Genomic DNA, 24,721 nt, shown 5'->3' on the forward strand with positions numbered 1-24,721 from the left:
TAGAGATGCTGGATGTAGTCCTGTGGAACGGCTTGCCATGCCATTTCCACCTGGCGCCTCAGTTGGACCAGCGTTCGTGCTGGACGTGCAGACCGCGTGAGACGACGCTTCATCCAGTCCCAAACATGCTCAATGGGGGACAGATCCGGAGATCTTGCTGGCCAGGGTAGTTGACTTACACCTTCTAGAGCACGTTGGGTGGCACGGGATACATGCGGACGTGCATTGTCCTGTTGGAACAGCAAGTTCCCTTGCCGGTCTAGGAATGGTAGAACGATGGGTTCGATGACGGTTTGGATGTACCGAGCACTATTCAGTGTCCCCTCGATGATCACCAGTGGTGTACGGCCAGTGTAGGAGATCGCTCCCCACACCATGATGCCGGGTGTTGGCCCTGTGTGCCTCGGTGGTATGCAGTCCTGATTGTGGTGCTCACCTGCACGGCGCCAAACACGCATACGACCATCATTGGCACCAAGGCAGAAGCGGCTCTCATCGCTGAAGACGACACGTCTCCATTCGTCCCTCCATTCACGCCTGTCGCGACACCACTGGAGGCGGGCTGCACGATGTTGGGGCGTGAGCGGAAGACGGCCTAACGGTGTGCGGGACCGTAGCCCAGCTTCATGGAGACGGTTGCGAATGGTCCTCGCCGATACCCCAGGAGCAACAGTGTCCCTAATTTGCTGGGAAGTGGCGGTGCGGTCCCCTACGGCACTGCGTAGGATCCTACGGTCTTGGCGTGCATCCGTGCGTCGCTGCGGTCCGGTCCCAGGTCGACGGGCACGTGCACCTTCCGCCGACCACTGGCGACAACATCGATGTACCGTGGAGACCTCACGCCCCACGTGTTGAGCAATTCGGCGGTACGTCCACCCGGCCTCCCGCATGCCCACTATACACCCTCGCTCCAAGTCCGTCAACTGCACATACGGTTCACGTCCACGCTGTCGCGGCATGCTACCAGTGTTAAAGACTGCGATGGAGCTCCGTATGCCACGGCAAACTGGCTGACACTGACGGCGGCGGTGCACAAATGCTGCGCAGCTAGCGCCATTCGACGGCCAACACCGCGGTTCCTGGTGTGTCCGCTGTGCCGTGCGTGTGATCATTGCTTGTACAGCCCTCTCGCAGTGTCCGGAGCAAGTATGGTGGGTCTGACACACCAGTGTCAATGTGTTCTTTTTTCCATTTCCAGGAGTGTATGTTCCGTGATGAGGATAATGCCACTGGACAGAGCACGGCAAAAAAATGGTTTTATCATTTTATGGATGATCGTTTTGACATTAGTGACTCTCCACGTTCAGGAAGACTTTCGAGGTCTGATGAAGATCGTTTAAACGCATTAATCCACAATGATCCACGTCGTTGTACTCGAAATCTGGTAAATGTGATAAACTCTGATCATTCCACAATCGTGCGACATTTGCGTGCAATGAGGAAGGTTCAGAAATCGGATGTGTGGGTACTGCATGATTTAAGCCAAAGTAACAAAAATCAGTGAGTAGCCATATGTACATTTCTGCTTGCTCGTTATTAACTGGCTCGTGAACAACACCGACCATTCATACCTTGTATCGATATTAAAAGCACTCCATCGTCAGGCCACGAGTGGCCTACCGGGACCATCCGACCACCGTGTCATCCTCCGTGGAGGATGCGTATAGAAGGGGCGTGGGGTCAGCACACCGCTCTCCCAGTCGTTATGATGGTACTCTTGACCAAAGCCGCTAATAATCGGTCGAGTAGCTCCTCAATTGACATCACGAGGCTGAGTGCACCCCGTGTATTGTTGAAAGTGACTAGAAATGGAGTCTTTATGTTAACATAAGGAAAAGAAAATAATGGTTGAGCCGAAACAAGTCAGCAACTCCCATTACAAAGACAGGTGCTCATCCACAAAAGATAATTCTATGCATCTAGTGGCGCAGCGAGGGTGTGGTGTACCACGAATTGCTTCCCACAGGTGTAAACATCACTGCTGACATGTATTGGCAATAACTGAAATGTATACAGACGCGTTCCAACAACAACGACAAGGGAGACTGCGTGAAGCGATACTACTCCACGATAGCTTTAATCCAGGAGTAGGTTTAATAATGAATAAAAAATCAGTAACAGTTGAATAAAAAAATCAGCTGGCCGTAGACTGTGTTCCAAAAATGAACAGCACAGAGACAGAAGTCGTGACATTTACCGCGGGACCTGACCATCATTTTGCAGGGCAATGCTCAAGCAAGTACAGTGCAAGCTGCTACTGATTTGTTTGACTGTTGGGGCTGCTAAGTGCTTTACCACCTACTGCACTCCCCTGACTTAAACCCTCGTGAGTTCAGCTCGATTTCTAAACTGAAGGAAACAATTCACGGCATTCGCTTCAGAACTGCTACAAATTCGTCGGGTGATAGACCACGGCCGGCCGGGGTGGTCGAGCGGTTCTAGACACTACAGTCTGGGACCGCGCGACCGCTACGGTCGCAGGTTCGAATCCTGCCTCGGGCGTGGATGTGTGTGATGTCCTTAGGTTAGTTAGGTTTAAGTAGTTCTAAGTTCTAGCGGACTGATGACCTCAGAAGTTAAGTCCCATAGTGCTCAGAGCCATTTGAACCATTTTTTGATAGACCACGCCGCTCGAACTGTCAACACAACTGACACTGCTAAGAGTATCCTACGACTTCCACACCGCTGGGAACGGGTTTTACACAATTCTGGTGACTACTTTGAAGGTCAATAAAACTTTGAAACATGTATCTATTTTGTACTAGCTGTAAATAAATAGTTGCCACTATTAAAGTTCCAACCCTTGTAGTCATGAGGGACTGGAATTCGATAGTAGGGAAGGAAACAGAGGGAAAAGTAGTAGGTGAATATGGACTGTGGGTAAGGAAGCCGCCTGGTAGAATTTTGCACAGAGCATAACGTAATTGGTTTAAGAACATAAAAGAAGGTTATATACGTAGAAGAGGCACAATGGTACGACAGAAATTTGGGAACCAGGTTTTAAATTTCCAGGAGAAGATGTGGATCCTGACCTCAAGTTATTGGTTATGAACTGTAGATCAAAGCTGAAGAAACTGCAAAAAGGTAGAAATTTAAGGAGACGGGAACTGGATAAACTGAAAGAACCAGAGGTTGTAGAGAGTTTCAGAGAGAGCATTAGGGAACGATTGACAAATACAGGGGAAAGAAATACAGTAGAAGAACAATGGGTAGCTTTGAGAGATCAAATAGTGAAGGACGCAGAGGATCAAGTAGGTAAAAAGATGAGGGCTAGTAGAAATCCTTGGGGAACAGAAGAGATTTTGAATTTAATTGATGAAAGGAGAAAATATAAAAATGCCGTAAATGAAGCAGGCGAAAAGGAATACAAACGTCTCAAAAATGAGATCGACAAAGTGTAAAATGGCTAAGCGGGGATGGATAGAGGACCAATGTAGATGAGGAGGCATATATCACTAGGGGTAAGGTAGATACTGCCTACAGAAAATTTAAAGAGACCTTTGCAGAAAATAGAACCACCTGTATGAATATCAAAAACTCAGATGGAAAACCAGTCCTAAGCAAAGACGGGAAAGCAGAAAGATGGAAGGAGTATATAGGGGGCCTATACGAGGGCGATGTACTTCATGGCGATATTATGGAAATGGAAGAGGACCTAGATGAAAATGAGATGGGAGATATGATACGGCGTGAATAATTTGACAGAGCACTGGAAGGCCTAAGTCAAAAAAGGCCCCAGAAATAGGCAACATTCCATTAGAACTACTAATAGCCTTGGGAGAGTCATCCATGACAAAACTCTACCATCTGGTGAGCAAGAAGAATATAATAATTCCAATCCCAAAGAAAGCCGGTATCGACAGGTGTGAAAATTACCGAACTATCAGCTTAATAAGTCATGGCTGCAAAATACTAAAACGAATTCCTTACAGACGAATGGAAAAACTTGTAGAAACCAAACGTGTGGAAGATCGGTTTGGATTCCGTACAAATATTGGTACACGCGAGGCAATACTGACCCTACGACATATCTAAAAAAATAGATTACGGAAATTTTAAAATTTTCCCGGCGAATTGACTGTTCAATATCGTGCGAAGTAATGAACGACGACCGGCTGTAAGCCCGAAATTTGTTTGAATAGATTACGGAAAGTCAAACCTACTTTTCTAGCATTTGTAGACTTGGAGTGAGCTTTTGGCTGCGTTGACTGGAATACACTCTTTCAAATTCTGAAGGTGGCAGGGATAAAATACAGGGAAGGAAAGGCTATTTACAATTCGTGCAGAAACCAGGGACATGAAAGGGAAGCAGTGGTTGGGAAGGGAGTGAGACAGGGTTTCTGTCTATCCCCAATGCCGGCCGCGGTAGTCTCGCGGTTCTAGGCGCGCAGTCCGGAACCGTGCGACTGCTACGGTCACAGGTTCGAATCCTGCCTCGGGCATGGATGTGTGTGATGTCCTTAGGTTAGTTACGTTTAAGTAGTTCTAAGTTCTAGGGGACTGATGACCACAGCACTTGAGTCCCATAGTGCTCAGAGCCATTTGAACCATTTCTATCCCCAATGGTATTTAATCTGTATATTGAGCAAGCAGGAGATAAAACAAAAAAAAAAATTTGGAGTAGTAATTAAAATCCACAGAGAAGAAATAAAAACATTGAGGTTTGCTGATGACATTGTAATTCTGTCAGAGGCAGAAAAGGACCTGTAAGAACAGTTGAATCGAATGGACAGTGTCTTACAAGGAGGATATAACATGAACATCGATAAAAGCAAAACGAGGATAATGAATCTGGTCGAATGGATCAGGTGATGCTGAGGGAATTAGATTAGGAAATAGACAGTTAAAGTAATGGATGAGTTTAGCTACTTAGGGAGGAGGTAGAGAGGATATAAAAAGTAGACAAGTAATGGCACGGAAAGCGTTTCTGAAGGAGAGAAATTTGTTAACATATACACTCCTGGAAATGGAAAAAAGAACACATTGTCACCGGTGTGTCAGACCCACCATACTTGCTCCGGACACTGCGAGAGGGCTGTACAAGCAATGATCATACGCACGGCACAGCGGACACACCAGGAATCGCGGTGTTGGCCGTCGAATGGCGCTAGCTGCGCAGCATTTGTGCACCGCCGCCGTCAGTGTCAGCCAGTTTGCCGTGGCATACGGAGCTCCATCGCAGTCTTTAACACTGGTAGCATGCCGCGACAGCGTGGACGTGAACCGTATGTGCAGTTGACGGACTTTGAGCGAGGGCGTATAGTGGGCATGCGGGAGGCCGGGTGGACGTACCGCCGAATTGCTCAACACGTGGGGCGTGAGGACTCCACAGTACATCGATGTTGTCGCCAGTGGTCGGCGGAAGGTGCACGTGCCCGTCGACCTGGGACCGGACCGCAGCGACGGACGGATGCACGCCAAGACCGTAGGATCGTGCGCAGTGCCGTAGGGGACCGCACCGCCACTTCCCAGCAAATTAGGGACACTGTTGCTCCTGGGGTATCGGCGAGGACCATTCGCAACCGTCTCCATGAAGCTGGGCTATGGTCCCGCACACCGTTAGGCCGTCTTCCGCTCACGCCCCAACATCGTGCAGCCCGCCTCCAGTGGTGTCGCGACAGGCGTGAATGGAGGGACGAATGGAGACGTGTCGTCTTCAGCGATGAGAGTCGCTTCTGCCTTGGTGCCAATGATGGTCGTATGCGTGTTTGGCGCCGTGCAGGTGAGCGCCACAATCAGGACTGCATACGGCCGAGGCACACAGGGCCAACACCCGGCATCATGGTGTGGGGAGCGATCTCCTACACTGGCCGTACACCACTGGTGATCGTCGAGGGGACACTGAATAGTGCTCGGTACATCCAAACCGTCATCGAACCCATCGTTCTACCATTCCTAGACTGGCAAGGGAACTTGCTGTTCCAACAGCACAATGCACGTCCGCATGTATCCCGTGCCACCCAACGTGCTCTAGAAGGTGTAAGTCAACTACCCTGGCCAGCAAGATCTCCGGATCTGTCCCCCATTGAGCATGTTTGGGACTGGATGAAGCGTCGTCTCACGCGGTCTGCACGTCCAGCACGAACGCTGGTCCAACTGAGGCGCCAGGTGGAAATGGCATGGCAAGCCGTTCCACAGGACTACATCCAGCATCTCTATGATCGTCTCCATGGGAGAATAGCACCCTGCATTGCTGCGAAAGGTGGATATACATTGTACTAGTGCCGACATTGTGCATGCTCTGTTGCCTGTGTCTATGTGCCTGTGGTTCTGTCAGTGTGATCATGTGATGTATCTGACCCCAGGAATGGGTCAATAAAGTTTCCCCTTCCTGGGACATTGAATTCACGGTGTTCTTATTTCAATTTCCAGGAGTGTAGATTTAAGTGTCAGGAAATCCTTTCTGAAAGTATTTGGGTGGAGTGTAGCCATGTATGGAAGTGAAACATGGACGATAAATAGTTTAGAGAAGAAAAGGAAAGAAGTTTTCGAAATGTGGTGCTACAGAAGAAAGCTGAAGATTAGATGGGCAGATCATGTAACTAATGAGGAGGTACTGAATAGAATTGGGAAGAAGAGGAATTCGTGGCACAGCTTGACTAGGTTGACTAGATTGGTAGGACACGTTCTGAAGCAGCAAAGGACCACCAATTTAGTATTGGAGGGAATCGTGGAGGTTACAAATCGTAGAGGCAGACCAAGAGCTGAATACACTAAGCAGATTCAGAAGGGTATAGGGTGCAGTAGTTACTTGAAGAAGCTTGCACAAGATAGAGTAGTGTGGAGAGCTGCATCAAACATGTCTCTGGATTGAAGACGACAACGACAACATCTCTTACCTGCCGCTGCCTTCTTACGTCAGTGTTTATGTTACTATGAGTGATGATGGGTAAGTAAACATCTATTCATGGGGAATAGGCAGAAAGGCACATCTACAAGTACACTTCTATACGTGGGGCATAGGTAGGAAGTCACATCTACGCTTTGTGGTATTGAACTACCTATAAATTATACAATGTGTACCTTAAGCAACAAATAAGGTCGAAGTTTGGATTCCACACACTGAAGATTGTATAAGCATTGTAATCATTACTTCGAATCGTATCACTTAGCAGTTATCAACGACTAAAAGTGTTTTCGTAGGTATAATAAAGATGAAAAGTCAAAAAGGAAATAGCCTTTTCAAAGAGTAAATATTTTTCCGAATTCGCATAATATTCTTAAATCGATAGGAACCTTGTATTACACTCTGAAGCACCCTATGTTCTTCTTCAGGGTTCAAGATATCTCCACACCAAATTTTATCGAAAACTGTTCAGCAAGTTAGTTGTGAAAAGGCAACAGAGTTTTCTTCGCATTTAGAATATCAGTATGGATAAAACTTTCAGTTGCTGTATCTTATTTTCTGTGATACGATTTTGATGAAATAATACTTATGCAGTGTCCCAAGCTACTCTTCATTTGTGAAAACCCCCTAGAATTTCAAGTAGTTTTGGACATTTACCCCTGCCCTTAAATTTCCTGCAAGCGCTTTAACAAGCTAAATTTTTTTCCTCAAAGGCAAAGAAGCGGAAACTACTGGCAGATGGAAGTTTTGTACTTAAAAATCAAGAAGTTTGATTACTGTCTTCCTTGTTGAACAGTACTCGGGGAACCTAGTTATACAGTTCGTTGGTTTTCCTCGGACATTTGATCCTTTTCCAAATATTCTTTATGTTTCTCCAATATGAGTCCCCAATGTTTCTCCATATGTTATTGATATTATCACTTAAAATGCCACGAGATATTACTTATTACAAATAAAAGTGTACTAGCTTACCTTTTTTCAGGTATTTAGCAATAGAAGACTCTTCCCATCTCTAGTATTCTCCTTCCGAAACTTTACAGAATAAGTCACCAGAATTGTGGAAAAAGTACTCTCCACATGTGTCTAAAAACTTTCTTCTATTCATTTGCAGTTCCTTAAGCTGAAATACTTTTGGGAGAAACAAAGGAATTTTCGACAAAATGGCAATATTCCAAATCTGATTTAAATCTAAAGACATTGAGGCTGAGAGACTAACTCACGGAGTATTACTTTCTGTGGGTGTCTCACTGCAATTTTCTTTGTGTAGAAATCATGCAACAACAGTAGGTAGTACACATCTGTCGTACAGCGCCCGTATCAGCACTGGTCACTGCTGCAGTGCTGCAACGACGTCCGCCACCAGCCGCATGTCGCAGCCCCAACTGAAACTGCGCATGTGCGTGCAGGCAGCCATTTTCGTCGCGGGGGTTCCTGTCACTGTCGCAAGCAGCTCTTGCACCTTGGACAACGAACTTTTGGACAACGCACGTTTACGTGCACGGGCTGCTGCTACAGTCAAGATTGGACTTGTCGATGACTCATCGTCTGTGATATAGATCACTTGGTAGTTTACCGTGAAAGGGTACAGTACCGCCCGACATTGAAAATAGGTACAACATACTTCATTATTTTTGTCAGAAGAACACATTTTTTTTGTAAAATAACTCAATTTCAATTAATACAGCGAAGCCGGATACCAGTGTCGGAAAGAATGACAATTTATTTATTTAATTGATCACATGTGCACTCCCACAAAGTAAATCCCTACATCCAGTTTGGTGAGATCTGTGAAATGAATGAATGTATGGTCGTCTGCTAACCGCAGATAGTGAATGTGAATATATGATCATCTTTGAGTCGATCCTTTGGCCACATTTGGTGGGACCAAAGAGTTGAAATTTGCCTGAGCTTTGAGCGCCTGAAATGTGGCTGACCAATGCGGTAGAAAGGTGCTCCCCCACTTCGACAGAGGTGGGAGAGAACCTCAAGAACGGCCATGTTTCAGCACTCTGCCGCTGGATCTTGTGCTGTTAAGACCTGTTTTAGTTGTGTTCCGTAATGATGAAAGAATGGAGACATGGTATGCATGTGGAATATTTAAGAGTAGTTTGAAATAATAATTTCTCTATTTCAGGAACTTTTGTGGGGAGAATTAAATGTCAGGCAGGTAATATTAATGGGATTGCAGTAATCTTCGGAAGTGACCAACGGTCACAATGAAACCACGTGTAGCAATAAGTTGAAATATTTCCGTGTGCTTAAGTTAAGCTGAATTACTAGCGTGTGTACAATAAGTTGAAATATTTAAGAAATAGCGTGTGCGGGACTTGAAATTAGAGACGAGTACTTCCACGTGGGGAGTACTGTGTGAGTCTCCAACTGTGTATGAGACAAAAGATAAAGAGAAGTACTCGTCCATGGTATCAGTTGAGGACTCGCGTGTGTGATGAATATGTTCTTGATATTACCTTGCGTGATATAATTCCGTGTGACGCTAGATTCAAACTCTGAGAGAGAAGCAAGGTGAGTCAGCCGTCTACCCAGCAACGCCACTTGGCTTGCATTGCACAGGAAGACGTGCATATATCTCCAGAGTTCATAGTAGGAAAGTAGAATTACAAAGTGGGGCAGTGTCGTGTGAAACTGGGATAAGTATTAATTGAAGTGGGAAAGCTGAAAGTGATAATGTTGTGACCATTCTCTGTGTAGTATTTCTTATTGCAGTGTGATGTATGTCATGTAATTTGGGTATGTGCGGTTTGCATGGGAGAGTAGCAAGGTAGTTTCAAAAGATTAGTGGGTTATGTTTGTTCCTTCGGTACCGCTCGGTCTGGAGGAAAGTTTCGTGATGATGATTGTGAGGGTCGAAGTGTGAGGTATAATAAAAGATCCACCATCCTATCCAGAAAGTGCACTGTAGCGTTAAATAATTACGAGACCATAATATAGAGATTCACCAATGTAATGCCATGCCCACTGGGCGAAATTTCTCATGTGTTATTGTTGTAGGTTATAGAATTTGTGTGTTTAGGTTATAGAATTTATCCGAATAAATAAGATAGTGAAAAGAAAAAGATTGGTGGACTTGTCCTTCGAATTGTATGTTGTCATAATGTGCCGAATTTATAATGTGTGCGCCATTCATATTCAGTGCGGTGGCCACGTGGTGACAAAAGCCGTTAAATAAAAGACAAAAAGAAAATGTGGTATTGCCAGTGCGTAGTGTACAGTCAGAGTTCTGTAAATTACTGATAGTCAGATGCGTGTTTCCGTTGCGTATTAATCATATAGGAGGATAAATTGTAACTTAAGTGTGAGTACTAGAGTTCATGTTACTCGATAAATAAGAATGGATCCACTCACTTGGCAGACCACTCATCTTGCAGGCCTGACTGCTTGATGCCACAGTATGAGCAAGGCATGTGGGTGCCTCTCAACCGTTGCAAGGGTCGTCTTTCGATCACTTTTAATCTGAAATAACTTTCTTCTAAAGCCGGGTGCTTATTCATTTATTCATCGAAAAATCTTTGAGAAATTCATCATTGGCTTGCAAATATGGCTTCCCCCACGCCGCCCACCCACCCACCCACCCACCCACCCACACACACACACACACACACACACACACACACACACACACACACACACACATTACTGCAGAAAATCAAACATAGGTTAGGTAGTTGGTCTAGTAGCTCCAGAAGCTGCACAAGTGTATCTGCTGACCACTGTTTTCACTTTTTTTGGTAACAAAACGAAAACACATTGAAATCGAATAGACTGCAGCAGCAATTACTCCACAATAACTGCGACAGAATGCTTGTGTTTTTAAATATTGCCACCAGAGAGAATTGGTAGTAGGAAAGTAGCGCAAAGTGGACGACCTAGCTGAACTTTTTGTGGCATCAAAACAGTTGCGTCTCTAAGTTGCGCCACTAAACGCTGGGAGTTCACGCATGCAACTGATTGCAACTGCAGTATGCCACTAGCTGTGGCGACACTTTTGTGGTGTGCGAGCCCAGCTTAATACTATCAGCTAGCATTACTGTGCACATGTTTCTTTTGTAAATTAGTGACAGTGTCCTCTTACATATTAAAGTGTGTAACACTAAGTGATGACACCAACTACACATAAACATGTGACGCTGTCTTTACAACCTGACATTGAGACTAGTGACCTAAGTGAGTGAATCAGTACACTGCACAACGGAAGCAGACAGCACAACGGAAGCAGAATTACCTGGCAACCAGATCATTGACGTCGTAAATCGAACAACCGATAAGAATGTGAAAGATTATGACGACATCGAAGACAATGAACCTACGACTCGATGACACATAGAAGTGCTAAAAATACATTTTATATAGCCCTCCAACATCGAACAGAGCTCTACGTCTAACCCAATAGACATTTTATACATTAAAAAATGACGCATCATCGTGGCAAATTCAGTGTTGTTTGATAAACAGAGGAACATTACAGACATTTTTAGTCATGATTGAGAACAGAACATTATTTACCGTGACAGGTCGCTAAATCCTAGTCTTCATTCCTTTTTTATTTTTTATCGTATGATTTCTCATCTTTCAAACAGTTCGGTGCAAACTGGTTGTCTGTCAGTGCCGTACTGTACCAGGGTATGTACAGATATTAAACTTTTACTCATAATAATATTATCTTACAGCGCGACACAGAAGTATTTTACAGTACAGGCACTGTTGTACATTAACACTTTCATGTACGATTTTTTAGGGTGTCAAAGTTTTCTTTTTGTTTTATTACTGTTTAAGCGCGGAACATTATTTCATACAGTATTTCCAACTGAAAATTAAAGCTGTACAGTACTGTATTGAGATGTTATGGATCAATAAATGTGTCCCTCCATACACAGGGCCAACATACGCGCACTTTCCTGGCACAACTCAACGTTCTTTAGTCCCATCCACAGAATTATCCCGTAAGACTAATATAGAAGAGTTACTGCCGTATTCCTGTGCGTATAGTGAATGACTCTGTTCTGAATCCCCTTCTGATCTTCAAACGGGATAATAAGGACTGCCAAATTGAAATCGAATTTATGTTGAATGTTAATGGAGCAGGGAAAGAAACCCACTGAAAAGATGTAATAAACCAGAAATATAGTTAAATGACTTTGGGGTATAGTGAATGACTCTGTTCTGAATCCCCTTCTGATCTTCAAACGGGATAATAAGGACTGCCAAATTGAAATCGAATTTATGTTGAATGTTAATGGAGCAGGGAAAGAAACCCACTGGAAAGATGTAATAAACCAGAAATATAGTTAAATGACTTTGGGATAATTAACGCACCTTACAATTCACAACCAATCTCTAGTCCCAGTTATGTTTAATTGAATCAAGGAGTGCGAATATAACCAAAAATCTTGAGCTCTAAGGAAGACGAGCCTCCTTCAACATATATTATCAATCTAACGCACTGCTCGCAGCTCTGCCTTTGAAATGAGTTTGTATGGCAATAATGTATTTTATAGAATCCTGAAGACGTTGTCCTTTATGCTACAGTAATTTTGATGAGAGATGGGCTTGTGGCATTGTTGGACGGGAGGCCCCATCCGGGGAAGTTCGGTCGCAGAGTACAAGTCTTATTTCTGTAGACGCCACACTGGTCGACTTGCGTGCCGCTGATGAGGATGAAATGATGATGAGGACAACACAACAGCGGAGAAAATCTCCAACCCGGCCGGGAATCGAACCCGGGCCCGCTACACGGGGGGCGAGCAGGGCCCATAGTAATTATTGATGAATGAACTTTTGCGATGGTTCGGCTAGATATGATAGAGTTTAATCGCTCGATATGCAAAGTGCGCTCGCGTGAGCCTAAAGGGTTACAAAAGCGGAGCGGATGTGGTCGTTCTACTACGCAATAACCGCTCAGATTAATCTTCCCACGATATGAGGATCTGCAGAGCGCTAATAAGTAGTATAAAGGATAGAAGGAGAGTCTTTCACAATCAAAGGCAATGTTGATGTCTTTGTCGCCTTCATTGTATTCAACAGTTTCTGAAGCAGCAGCATTCTCTTCCTCTTCAGCCACAGCATTTGCACTGTCCTCAATAACGTATTTAGAACTGCTATGTCTGCACAGACGGAGGGCTTCGTAAATCAACAATGCATAGGACTTCACCGGCCTTTCACCTTCGCCACTACATCTAAACCCATAAAAGATGTTCCCTCGCATTAGTCTCACAGAGTTCGTTACCTGTACACTTTCGTGGAGCCCGAAACGACTTTTCACTGTCACAATATTGATTATTAATTTACAAACACCTTTCCTTGCTGCTACTTCTTCGCAAAGTTTAATATCACAACCACAAACAGATCAAGATACGGTATCAGAAGGGACTTGGAAAAGGACTTGGAGATCCATAATGACATTGTTTAAAATATTATTGCTTTTGTGACTTTGTAAGTTTTCCCGGCGGAGAAATTTGTGATTCTGTTTTAGTGCCTGCAGCTGGATTTCCAAGTTGACAGAAACCCGAAAAGAGCAACGCTATTCCCGTTATGTACACTTCTCTTGCTGTTTGCAAACATGTTGTATACAACTTCAGACGCAACGTCAGAATTTATACATCTGATACTCTGTTACCCTCGAACTTCATTTTCCTAAACACATTTCCATACCCAGTAATTTTTATATTTGCATAAAACAGTAAAATGCGCAAGTACCTTACATAGACTTGCTAATGAGCATACCATTTTTACGCAGACTGCAGCCAGAAACCGAAGGCTTGTTTATTCGCAATGTCAGCTTCCGAAGGGAGACCTTGTTTGCACCCAAAACACCAAAGGAAGTGAAGAAAAACTGGCGTCGCTGAGTGTATCAAAATTTAGTTGTGCAGCAGAATTCTGTCATATAATACGGAATTTCAAAAAAAAGTGAACCTGTACTCGTACATTCTTGCCTAACCACCGCCTTAGAAATATGGATTTTCTGAAAGTACCTCAAAAAAACTTGAAATAATGGTATGAAATGAGATTCCTAGATGGTCATTTTTGAAAAGAAGGTTTGCCACTCCCGAAATCTAGCAGTGGCATTAAAGTAGGATGATTCATAGCCTTGTGGAATGCGTGGTTCCCAGCTTATGACTGTTCTGCTGTGGTAGTATGTCTGTAGTAATAAAAAAGTCATGGCAAGTCATAATTAAAAACTTTATTGGAAAACATTAAAATGTTCTATTTTTAATTTACTGTACGCTAAAATGTTCAGGGGAGGCTTGAGTAAAATATGGTCTCTTGTTTAACCTATAATCTTTCTGTCTGGTTTATTGGCGCGAAGAAAGTAGGAGATACGCTTGCCTTGCGACGAAGGTTTTAATTTAACGAAAGTGACAGACTAGAGGAAAAGATATCAGAACCGTTACTGCAATAGATCACTTGCCAATAAAACATTGTTCTGTAAATTTCATATAAAAGGCTTTCTTGATGCTGTCAAATTTTATTTGAAAAAGTGGAGATAAGCACTTTGAAAAAGAGTGAATGATGTTTTAATATTTAGAAAGATGCCGATTTTTTTGGTGGCTATAAGAATAGTCTCTTGAAAGAGTTAATGTATTTATTACTGAGGGGTACGTAACGATTATTGGTTCAAAATGGCTCTGAGCACTATGGGACTTAACTTCTAAGGTCATGAGTCCCCTAGAACTTAGAACTACTTAAACCTAACTAACCTAAGGACATCACACACATCCAGTAACGATTATTCAGGCGTACTAAGTTTACCAAGTTGATAATATCCATCACGTTTCTAAAAGATTTGCCCGACTTCACGAAGCCATATCTTCTACATGATGAAGACAGACATTTGAAGTAAATTTAACTTTCATGTAAGACCACAGCTACCTGATTGTACAAGGATATGTCTCTTACACGCTTGTGCGTACAACTGCGGTACTTTTTACAGCTATAATTGGGATCAAAGTTTTCATTTACCCTTTACAAATGTTCTGTAAGCCGTCCACCGGATGCACGACCACTATAGAGACGATAGTCATGCTCGGCCCATAATTTTATGAGCACATGTTGAGTTATTGTAGCCACTGCTGTTGCTGCATGGTGTTGCAGTTCATCCAGAGTTGTTGGAACGATAGGCACGTAGACAGACATTTTAACAGGCCTAAGTGACCAATGGAGCAAAGCGAGATCCATACACCCCTTATGGCACATCCATAGTCGAGCCAGTGAGTTCGTAAGAAATGCTCTTACATGCAGTTAAGAGTTGAAAATTGAAAGTTTCAGCACTTTCTCGGTGTAGTGGAAATACGCGTATCTCCAACGTGGCATGTATGTGATTAAAATCAGAATGCTCACATCTATTGAAACAAAGAAAACTAAACAGTTTTTCTCTCTCTGTTAATACAGTCTCGACTAGAATGAAGTAGCGAACGAGCAGCCAGGCTAGCTGCACTAGGGAGACACCCACCGTTAACCACAAGAACCATGAGTGTCATTTTTTGACTACTCTCAACTGCCAGCCGAAGTGGCCGTTCGGTTCTAGGCGCTGCAGTCTGGAACCGCGAGACCGCTACGGTCGCAGGTTCGAATCCTGCCTCGGGCATGGATGTGGGTGATGTCCTTAGGTTAGTTAGGTTTAACTAGTTCTAAGTTCTAGGGGACTGATGCCCTCAGATGTTAAGTCCCATAGTGCTCAGAGCCATTTTTGTTACACATTGGGTTTAATTTTATTTGAAATAGAATAATAATGTTAAATGACCGTTTTAAATTATCTTTGAGACACAATGAAAATATTCATATACCGTTCCTTCTTCGTTACAGAGAAACGGCAAACCGGATATTACTTTGTATTCATATCGGGTCTCCAACCATCTCGTCATCTGGACACAAGATTTCGGCGGTCGACCTGGCTGCTATCTTTAGGTGAGTAGGCTGTCGCACTATCTCGTCGGAACTAAAATCAAACACGCCGCCGCGGCTCCTTTATACACCGACCATCGGTCCGCCGTGCGTGCGCGAAAACAACTGCACTCTACCGGCAGGCACAACAGCGCACCGGTGGTGAAAGCTCGCGGAAACGATAAATCGATATCAAATATTACTGACAGTTTTTGAAGACCGTAACAAGGACCGTTGTTTCTTAACGTCAAACAGAACAGGGTTCCAACTCTTACTTAAAGGATACCCCTTATCTCTGTTTATAATATAGTCAGATAGCCGGGTTTCAATGGTTTCATTCACTATATAGTCCCAACACCGCGACGCACGGGTAACCACTTGTGTCTCATCGTACAACATTTTATGTCTTTCCGTAAGACAATGTTCCACCACCGCAGATTTTTCTGGCTGAAATAAACGCGCGTGGCGATGATGCTCCACGCAACGATCCTGGACTTTACGAATTGTTTGCCCAATATAGACTTTCCCGCAATGGCAGGGAATCTTATAGACTCCGGGCTTTGTCAAACCTAAATCATCCTTCACTGAGCCCAACAGGGCTCTAGTCTTAGCTGGCATACGGAATACACTTTTAATATTAAATTTCTTTAAAATTCTACCTCTTTTACATTACTTTCCATTAACTTCCTTCTACATAAGCAATTATCCCAGAAGCTCTATGTACATTATTTTACAAAATGTCTTTTCCCTTTGACACAGGCAGATGGCCATAAAAGTTATTACTGTTTCTAGCACAGTTTATTCCTTTCAATATTTTTTAACTATTTTGCTGGCATACGTTACTATTCATATCTCGCCATCTCTCACCCATCGCCTACACTCAGTTCTTCCATTTCCTCTCGTATCAACAGTCTTTCCCAACACAGTGGTGCCACTTACATAACCTGATGAATCTCCCATCGTTTAGCCGGAGCGAATCGCGAATTTCATGAAAGAAACGAGAGACTATCCACATATCAAAAACTCGTCTTAAGGTTCTGGGGAAAACCACAGCATCTGAGCACGAGAAAAACTAAATAAAATAAAAAGTGCGAGTTGGACTCGCACCCTGAGGGTTCTGTACATACATAATTATGCGTATACATAGTTCATCTATTCCACAAGTCGAGAATCTCGACGATTTTTTCCTATTATCGACATCGATACAGGGAATGTATCGACGTTGGGAGTTACAAGGTCTGTAGAGTAGAGCAAATATACAAAAAGAAGCGAGCAGGGGAAATCGGTTTAGCTATATATGTAGAGAGAGAAGATTTAGTAAAATATATTTTGTTTGGTTACTGAAACATAACAACAGCCTCCATTTCATGTTGCACGCAGTAATATTTTTCTGTTATGCTATTGACGGATGATGATTGCAGTATAAATTCTAACGACCGAAATATTTTTGTCTGATATTATTACAATTTAACAATTTTCGGAATTTTTTCATTTGATTCCATGTGAAACCTTGGTTCTTGTCAAATTTCAATGGGAAGTAGCCTTATAAGTTTTGATGAGTGAGTTTGCGGATATCAAAAATATTTGTCATAAATGGCGATCTGCTTTAACTGCATGGACTTAGACGCTTATATTTATCACATAGCCAAGGGACAATAAACCTTTGTATGTGACATAAATTTGAACTTGATATGTCTGTCCATTCCTGAATAAAGGGGGTCTTAACAGATGGACAGTCAGGTAGTCATTGACGAAGGAAAATATTTTTTCTTGTGTTATAATTACAAATGAAGAATATTGGGCTTTTTTCTTTACTGGTTATGTGAAAACGTACTTCCTGCCAAATTTCGTGATACTAGGTCACCGGGAAGAATCTAGCAGGTTTTGGTGAGTGAGTTTCGAGTGTCAAATATAGTATGACATAAATGGCCGTATCCTTTGCTTGCATTGGCATGACGGACAAACAGATCACAAAGCGATGTTATGAGAGTTCCGCTTTTATCGAATGAGGTACGAAGCCGAAAAATGAATGTGAACAAACTGTTCTGGTAATTCTCAAACGATAACTTCAAAATGTCATCAAACTATACTTTTAGTTTCGATCTATAAGCTAAAATTCAGCAACCGTTTCTGTCGTAGTTGGTGTAGAATACATAAATTTACGTAAACAGATTAGACAGTGCGTTTATTCAATACGAACTCGCCCTAGATATACCTTGTGTAGAAGTATAAAAACGGAATTCCACTATAGATGGCGCAGGCCTTCAGTCTGCAGCGCCATCTGCTTCCTCCAACAGCTGACGACGAATGTCAACACACAGTAACCCAAGTTTCACAAATCGGTATCTGCTTCAAAACCGTAAACATGTTGAGCTACGTGCCTACGAACTACGATTTGCGGATATCATTGGTTTTCTCTTAACATTTGAAGAAAACTGCTGCAGAATTGTATCGAATTCTTGTCGAAGCTTTCGGTGAACATGCTATTGGGAAAACACAGTGTTTCGAGTTGTTCAAAAAACTCCAAAGTGGTGACTTTGACGTGAGAAACGACGAGCGCGGGAAACCTCCAAAAAGTATACTTTACACCTCCCGCCGCCTTGATCCCCCTCACCCCCTGGTTGCTCCTCACCTCTCCCGTCCCTGCCCCTTGCCATGCCTTCACTGTTGTGTCCCCCCTACCCTCCATCTCTACAACCTTCATCTCCTTTCCCAAGGACGCTTCTATTAACTCCCCCTCCCAGATGATGCCCTCTCTCCCTCCATTTACCCCTCCTATCAACTCTGATCCTCGCCCCTCCTTCCCTCCATCCTTCCCTGGGCTCCCTCTTCCCCCCCCTTCCCTACCTCCCTTCTCCCCCCCCCCCCCCCGAGTCCTTTTGTGTTCCCCTCCTCTGTCTGCCCCACTCCCTGTTGCGTCTGCCCAGCACCCCCACCCCTCTTATGGGTCCTCATCCTTCACTGGCTCCTTTCCCCCCTTCCCCCTTCGCTTTTGCTCTCATTCCCCCCTTTTTTATTTTCCCATCAGCTGTCGAGTTTCCCCCCACCTGCTCTCAGCTGTAGTATGTCGTATTTGCCAACTTTTTAGTGCAGTGTTCCAGTGAATGTTCAGTGTAGTTCGTCTTTCCAAAGTGTTGTGAACAGAAAGCATTCTGTCGCTGGGTGTGAATTTTTTATGTCTTTTGCGAACAGAAACCAGACTGTCGCCATGTTGTTTAATTGTCTGTCTATTATTTTACCTGTCTGCTTCATATGGATTTTATTAGCATCACCATCCCTTTGTTCTATGTTTTAAGTTCCACGATTTTTTCGCCATGTTACCATTTAAGTCACCAATTTTATCGCCTGTTTTTTTTAATTATGTATTATCTTCACCTTTTTAAAACAAAGTCTGTAGGCTGAAGAGCGGCATACTAACCTGCTGCCAGCCCGCCCCCTTCGGAGGGGAATCGAAATCCAATAAAGAAAAAAAAATCTAAAAAAGTTTGAAGACGACGAATTCTAGGCCTTACTGGATGAAGATGATACTCAGACTCAACAGGAACTTGTGGAACTGTTGAATGTGATGCAGAAAGCCGTTTCTCTTCGGTTTAATGCTATGGGAAAGGTGCAGAAAGTGGTAAAATGGTTTCGCATAAACTGAATGAAAGACAGCAAGCAACTCCAAAGACCACTTGTGAAATGCTGCTCACCACATACAAATGAAAGTCGTTACTTCATCGAACAATTGACAGGTGATGAAAAATGGATTCTAAGCGTCGTAAATCATGGGTGAATCTAGGCAAATCATCGACATCCACTGCAAGACCTAATTGCTTTAGAAAGAAGACAATGCTTTGTGTTTGGTGAGACCAGAGGGGTGTCATCTATTATGAGCTGCTAAAACATGGTGAAACTCTTAACACTGATCACTGCCAACAGCACATGATCGGTTTAAATAGGGCATCACGTGAAAAACGACCGGAATATGGAAAAAGGCAACACAAAGTCATACTGCACCATGATAAAGCCCCATCACACAGAGCAAAATGGGTTAGAGAAACGACTGAGGCGTTCAGTTGGGAAACACTAGGGTGTGGGTCTTATTCTCCAGACTTGGTCCGTCTGATTATCATCTATTTGTATCATTGGAACACGCTCTCGTTGAACAACGCTTCAATTAGTATTTATTTATTTAATTGTACGGCTAGGGCTCCCCGTCGGGCGGTCTGTTCGCCGGGTGCCGGTCTTTCAATTTGACGCCCCTTCGGCGACCTGCAGTCGATGAGGATGGTAGGATGATGATGAGGACAGCACAACACCCAGTCCCTGGGTGGAGAAAATTCCCCGACCCAGCCGGAAATCGAACCTGGGCCCAGAGGATTGACTATCCGTCACACTGACCATTCAGCAACCGGGTGCGGACTTCAATTCGTATGAAAATGTACGATAATGGCTCGCTGACCGGTTCACTTCAAAAGGAGAACTGTTTCTTTGGCGTGGCATTCGTAGTCTGTGGAGAGGCGGGACATACGTGTAAATAGCAATCGAAATTATTTTTAATAAAATATTCTATATCAAACAACATACCTGTAATTATTGCAACCAAATTGTTCTATACCTGGTACAACCGCGCTGTATTTGTTCAGCTAGTAACAGAACACAGAAGCGCTGTTCCGCTTGAGCGACGCGCGTCACACAATATTCCGAACCGCTTCTCGATTCGTGGAAATCCACATGCAAGAAGCGTAAACTATATAGGAGGTCGAGTGATCTCACTGATAGAGAAGGCACATGATTACCTGGAAGTTATCGGTGTAGGCGGCAGGTTATTGGGTGCAGGGCTTGCGGCGCGCGCGCTCCAGAGGTTCCAATTGAATCACAGGAAGGGAGAAGGGGCGGCCGTCGCCGTGATCGTTCGGATGAGGGTCAGGGCACGGCGCGCCGTGACTGGAATACACGGACTCCCACTGCCGCAGAGGAAGCGCAGGCAGCGAGCACGGCAGCGACTAGACCGACGATTCTGATGTACATAGATAGCTGCGAGAAGGCTCGGCTTCTGGCGTTCAGAATGACGAGTGCTGCGCACAGTGGCAAGTGGAGCTAACGACTGGACAAAACCTCCATGTAATTTAACACCGATGAAAGAATCCGTAAAATAGATAAATTTATTTTTAGTGATCTTCTTATCATTTGTGCTTATAGAGTCCATTCAAAATTCCTACCAGCATAAAAATGCTCCTGTCAGAGGAAAGGTAAAGGCACAAGAGAGGCAGTTCTGACGTTGCGATTGATAATGGAAGCAAGAAGACCTACAATAAGCGTTGGACAACGTGCAAGATTTTCTGAAATTCTCAGAAAAATGGATGTCAGTTATAACGAAAGACGGTTAAAAACGGTATGTTAGACAACCAAGCGGGAGAAATAAGACTGGAAGACGAAGAAGGAAGTATTAGGATTAAAAAGAATGTAAGACAGGGATGCAGCCGAGGCGTGCATTTCAATCTACACACCGAAAAAACAATTACGGAAATGAAAGAACGATTTAAGTGTGGGATTACATTTCAGAGTGAAACGATATCAACGATAAGCTTTACTGAAGGCATTGCAAACCTCATTGAGAATTAAGAAGAATTAGAGAGTCTGTTGAATCGAGTACATAATATAGTTTGAGAGTAAACGGAAGAAAGGCGAATGTAATGAGGAGTGGTAGAATTGAGGTTGGCAATAAATGTAACATCAAAAGTGGTGATCCTGAAGTAGACGAAGTTACGGAATTCTGCTGTCTTGGAGGCAAAATAACATACGGTGGAAGAAGCAAAGAGGACATGAAAAGAAGATTAGCAGATGCGAGGACGCCGTTCCTGTATAAAAGAGCTCTGCTAGTAGCAAATATGAACATGAGGATCTATATTTGAAGAAAGGTGTTAGTAAAACACGGCCTATGGAGAAACCGAAAACAGAAGAATCGATCCGTCTGAGATGTGCTGGTACATGAAGATGCTGAAAATTAGGTGGAGTGATAACAAATGAGGAAGTTCTTCTCAAAGTCGGCGAGGAAATGAACATTTGGAAAACGCCCGCCAAGATGAAGCGACAGAATATTACAGCATCTGTTAAGGCATCAGGGAATAAGTTCTATGGTACCAGAGAGAACTGTAGATAGTAAAAACTGTGGGGGAAGACAGAGATTGCAATACATTCAGCAAATAATTGAAGACGTAGGTTGTAAGTGATACTCTGAATAGAAGGAGATGTCGCAGAAGATGAATTCGTGGCGGGTTAGACTAGGTGACAGCGCACTACATTGAGTGGCACTATGGATGACGTATGTTAAGTGTCTCAAGGCGGGAATTTAAACTGTCAGATCTAGTTGTCAATAAGAAACTTTATTTATGAAAGTAAATTGCATCACAAACTACAATAAGCACTTTTTTCACTTTTCAGTATAGTCACCCTGAATATTTCAACAACTGTTAAGTCGTGGCACCAGCTTTGGGATCTCAGCATCCCAGAACACTACCACCTAACCGTTAAACCATTTAATAACAGTTTCTTTCAACATGTTATCGTTTTCCAAGCACTTTCCACAAACAAATTCCTTCAGTTTTGGAAACAGATGGAAGTTTAATGGTGCTAAGTCAGGGATATATGGTGGATGATCCAATAACTCCCAATGAAACTTGTCCAGTTGGGTCTTTGTTCTTACCGCCACGGGAGGCCGACCATTGTTGTGAGGCACAACGCCGCTGCTAGAGAACAGTCCCCGCCGACGATTTCCAATAGCGCACGTAAGCTTTCATAATGTTTCACAGTACCTCTCAGCATTTATTGTCATTCCTCTTGGCAAAAAGTCTAACAGAAGAATGCGTTTTTCTAACAGAAGAATGGCTATGATTTTCCGTGTAGGAGGTTCTTGTTTCAACTTTCGTGATTTCGTCGGGGATTTTGAACGATGCCACTCAGTGGATTGGTGTTTATTCCCTGGAGTGTAGTGCACAATCCACGTTTCATCATCGGTCACCATGTGAGTCAAGAGTTCGTTACCATCCTTCTGATAGGGCTCCATCGGTCACCATGTGAATCAAGAGTTCGCCACCATCCTTGTGATAGGGCTCCATAACCGACAAAGAATGTCCACTCTCTTTGCGTTGTTTTCTTCTGTCAACATTTTCGGCACCCATCTCGCACACATTTTTTGTAGTGACACTCGTCAGTAACAATGTTAAAAACTACTGATCTTGAAACCTGTGGAAACTTCTGACGCAGCTCGTCAATACTGAAGCGCCTGTTTCGGAGAACTGCCTTATCAATTTCTTGTGTCAAGTCTTCATTCATCGTAGTAAACGTCCGGATCGTTCTTCATCCTTCATTAAACAGCCTACACCATTTGCGCACATTTCCATCATTCATTACACCTGCACCATAAACTTCAACGAGCTGCCGGTGAATTTCAGCAGGACGAACGTGCTCTGCATTTAAGAACCGAATAACCGAGTGCACTTCACAATCGGCGGGATTACCGACTGACTTAGTGGCAAACGAAGCTGTATAACCACATAACCAACACTGGAAAAAGACTTGAAATGTAACGGCGACGTAGTGAGAGACTGGCCAAGAGTATACATACGAAAAATCCAGGATGGAATATAACAATATGATGAAAATGGTAGCTGCTACTCACCATAGCGGAGATGCCGAGTCGCAGAAAAGCACAACGGAAAGTCTTTTGTCTGATTATCTTATTCTTCTTGTTGAGGCTTAAGCTCTTGATTGCTCTGAATTATTTGATTAACGTTTTTTCTTAAATTGTTCCCATATGCCCATTCCATATATTCGCTTGGATCTTTTTATTAATATTAATACGTTGGTTATGCCTAGCAATTCATTGATTAATTCAATTCTTATATTAAATTTTTCCAATTTTAGTTAAATTGGGTGGTGACCCAGGAAAATTTTGTGGCATACAAAACTTTCAGTAGATTGCTGAGTTCCTCATTGATAGCTTCCCCATTTTCTGTTTGCAGTTCGCTCTCCAAAGAACCATTTGCCCACCAATAACCATTTACATGGCTATCCTGCATGCGAACATAACTGGAGCTGTAGCGAAACAGAAAATAGTTAGGATGTATTAATTGCAGTTTTTTCTTTAGCGCACGAACAACTTAAACGTTGTTCCGAGACGACTTCTTTTCGTGATTTTACAGCGTTGTTCTTGACTGGGAGTTGCATTGCTCTGTATCGTGTGTATATGTATTTTGTATTTTTGTGAATTCTTTTGTTTTATTGATTGTCGGTATGTTGTGTGAGTAGATTCCATGAGTCAAGTTCTGTATGATACTTAGACGGAGTGTGACTGTATTTAGATTGATTGTTTAGGAACGTAGTCGTCTGTTATTTTTTATATTTCTGTGTCTGTACAATTTTGTAGTGATTTTTTGCGGAAGAGTGGGCTTCGGTTATGATGACTGCATTAACCAGTCGAGTTGCCGAATAACGAACACGAACGAAATACTGTCCTTGTTGGTAATTTGGGTTGGAATGTTGCCGACGTGGGTATCACAATTGGCGCCCGAAAGGAATTGTTTCGGATCTTGGAGGAATACGAGCGGGTTTTTTCCGAGGGACCAGGCGCAATTAAATGATTTGTTTACATGTTTAGGGTACGGATACATCACAAGTGTTTTGATTGCCCTTATTCGTTTCCCTTAACACCTAATGCAATAACAGGTGCGAAAACGTTGACACAATGGAACAGGGTAATCGTTCAGTTTGAGCAAACGGGGAGTGTAGTAGGAGGGATTCCGTACTACCCTGATGTAGTGCAGGTAATTAACAACTTTCAGCTCCGAACATTAGCAACAATACAAACCTCGTAACTTTTGAAAACGAACAGACACCATCCGCTTTCGTTTCGGAAAGTGCAGGAAAGACCTTAAGTAATACAATAGAATCTCGCTACTCCGGCCATTCCTGGAGCATATGGGTGTCGAATTAGCA

Source organism: Schistocerca piceifrons, chromosome 1 (genome assembly GCF_021461385.2).
Source record: "Schistocerca piceifrons isolate TAMUIC-IGC-003096 chromosome 1, iqSchPice1.1, whole genome shotgun sequence".
Classification (NCBI taxonomy): Eukaryota; Metazoa; Arthropoda; class Insecta; order Orthoptera; family Acrididae; genus Schistocerca; species Schistocerca piceifrons.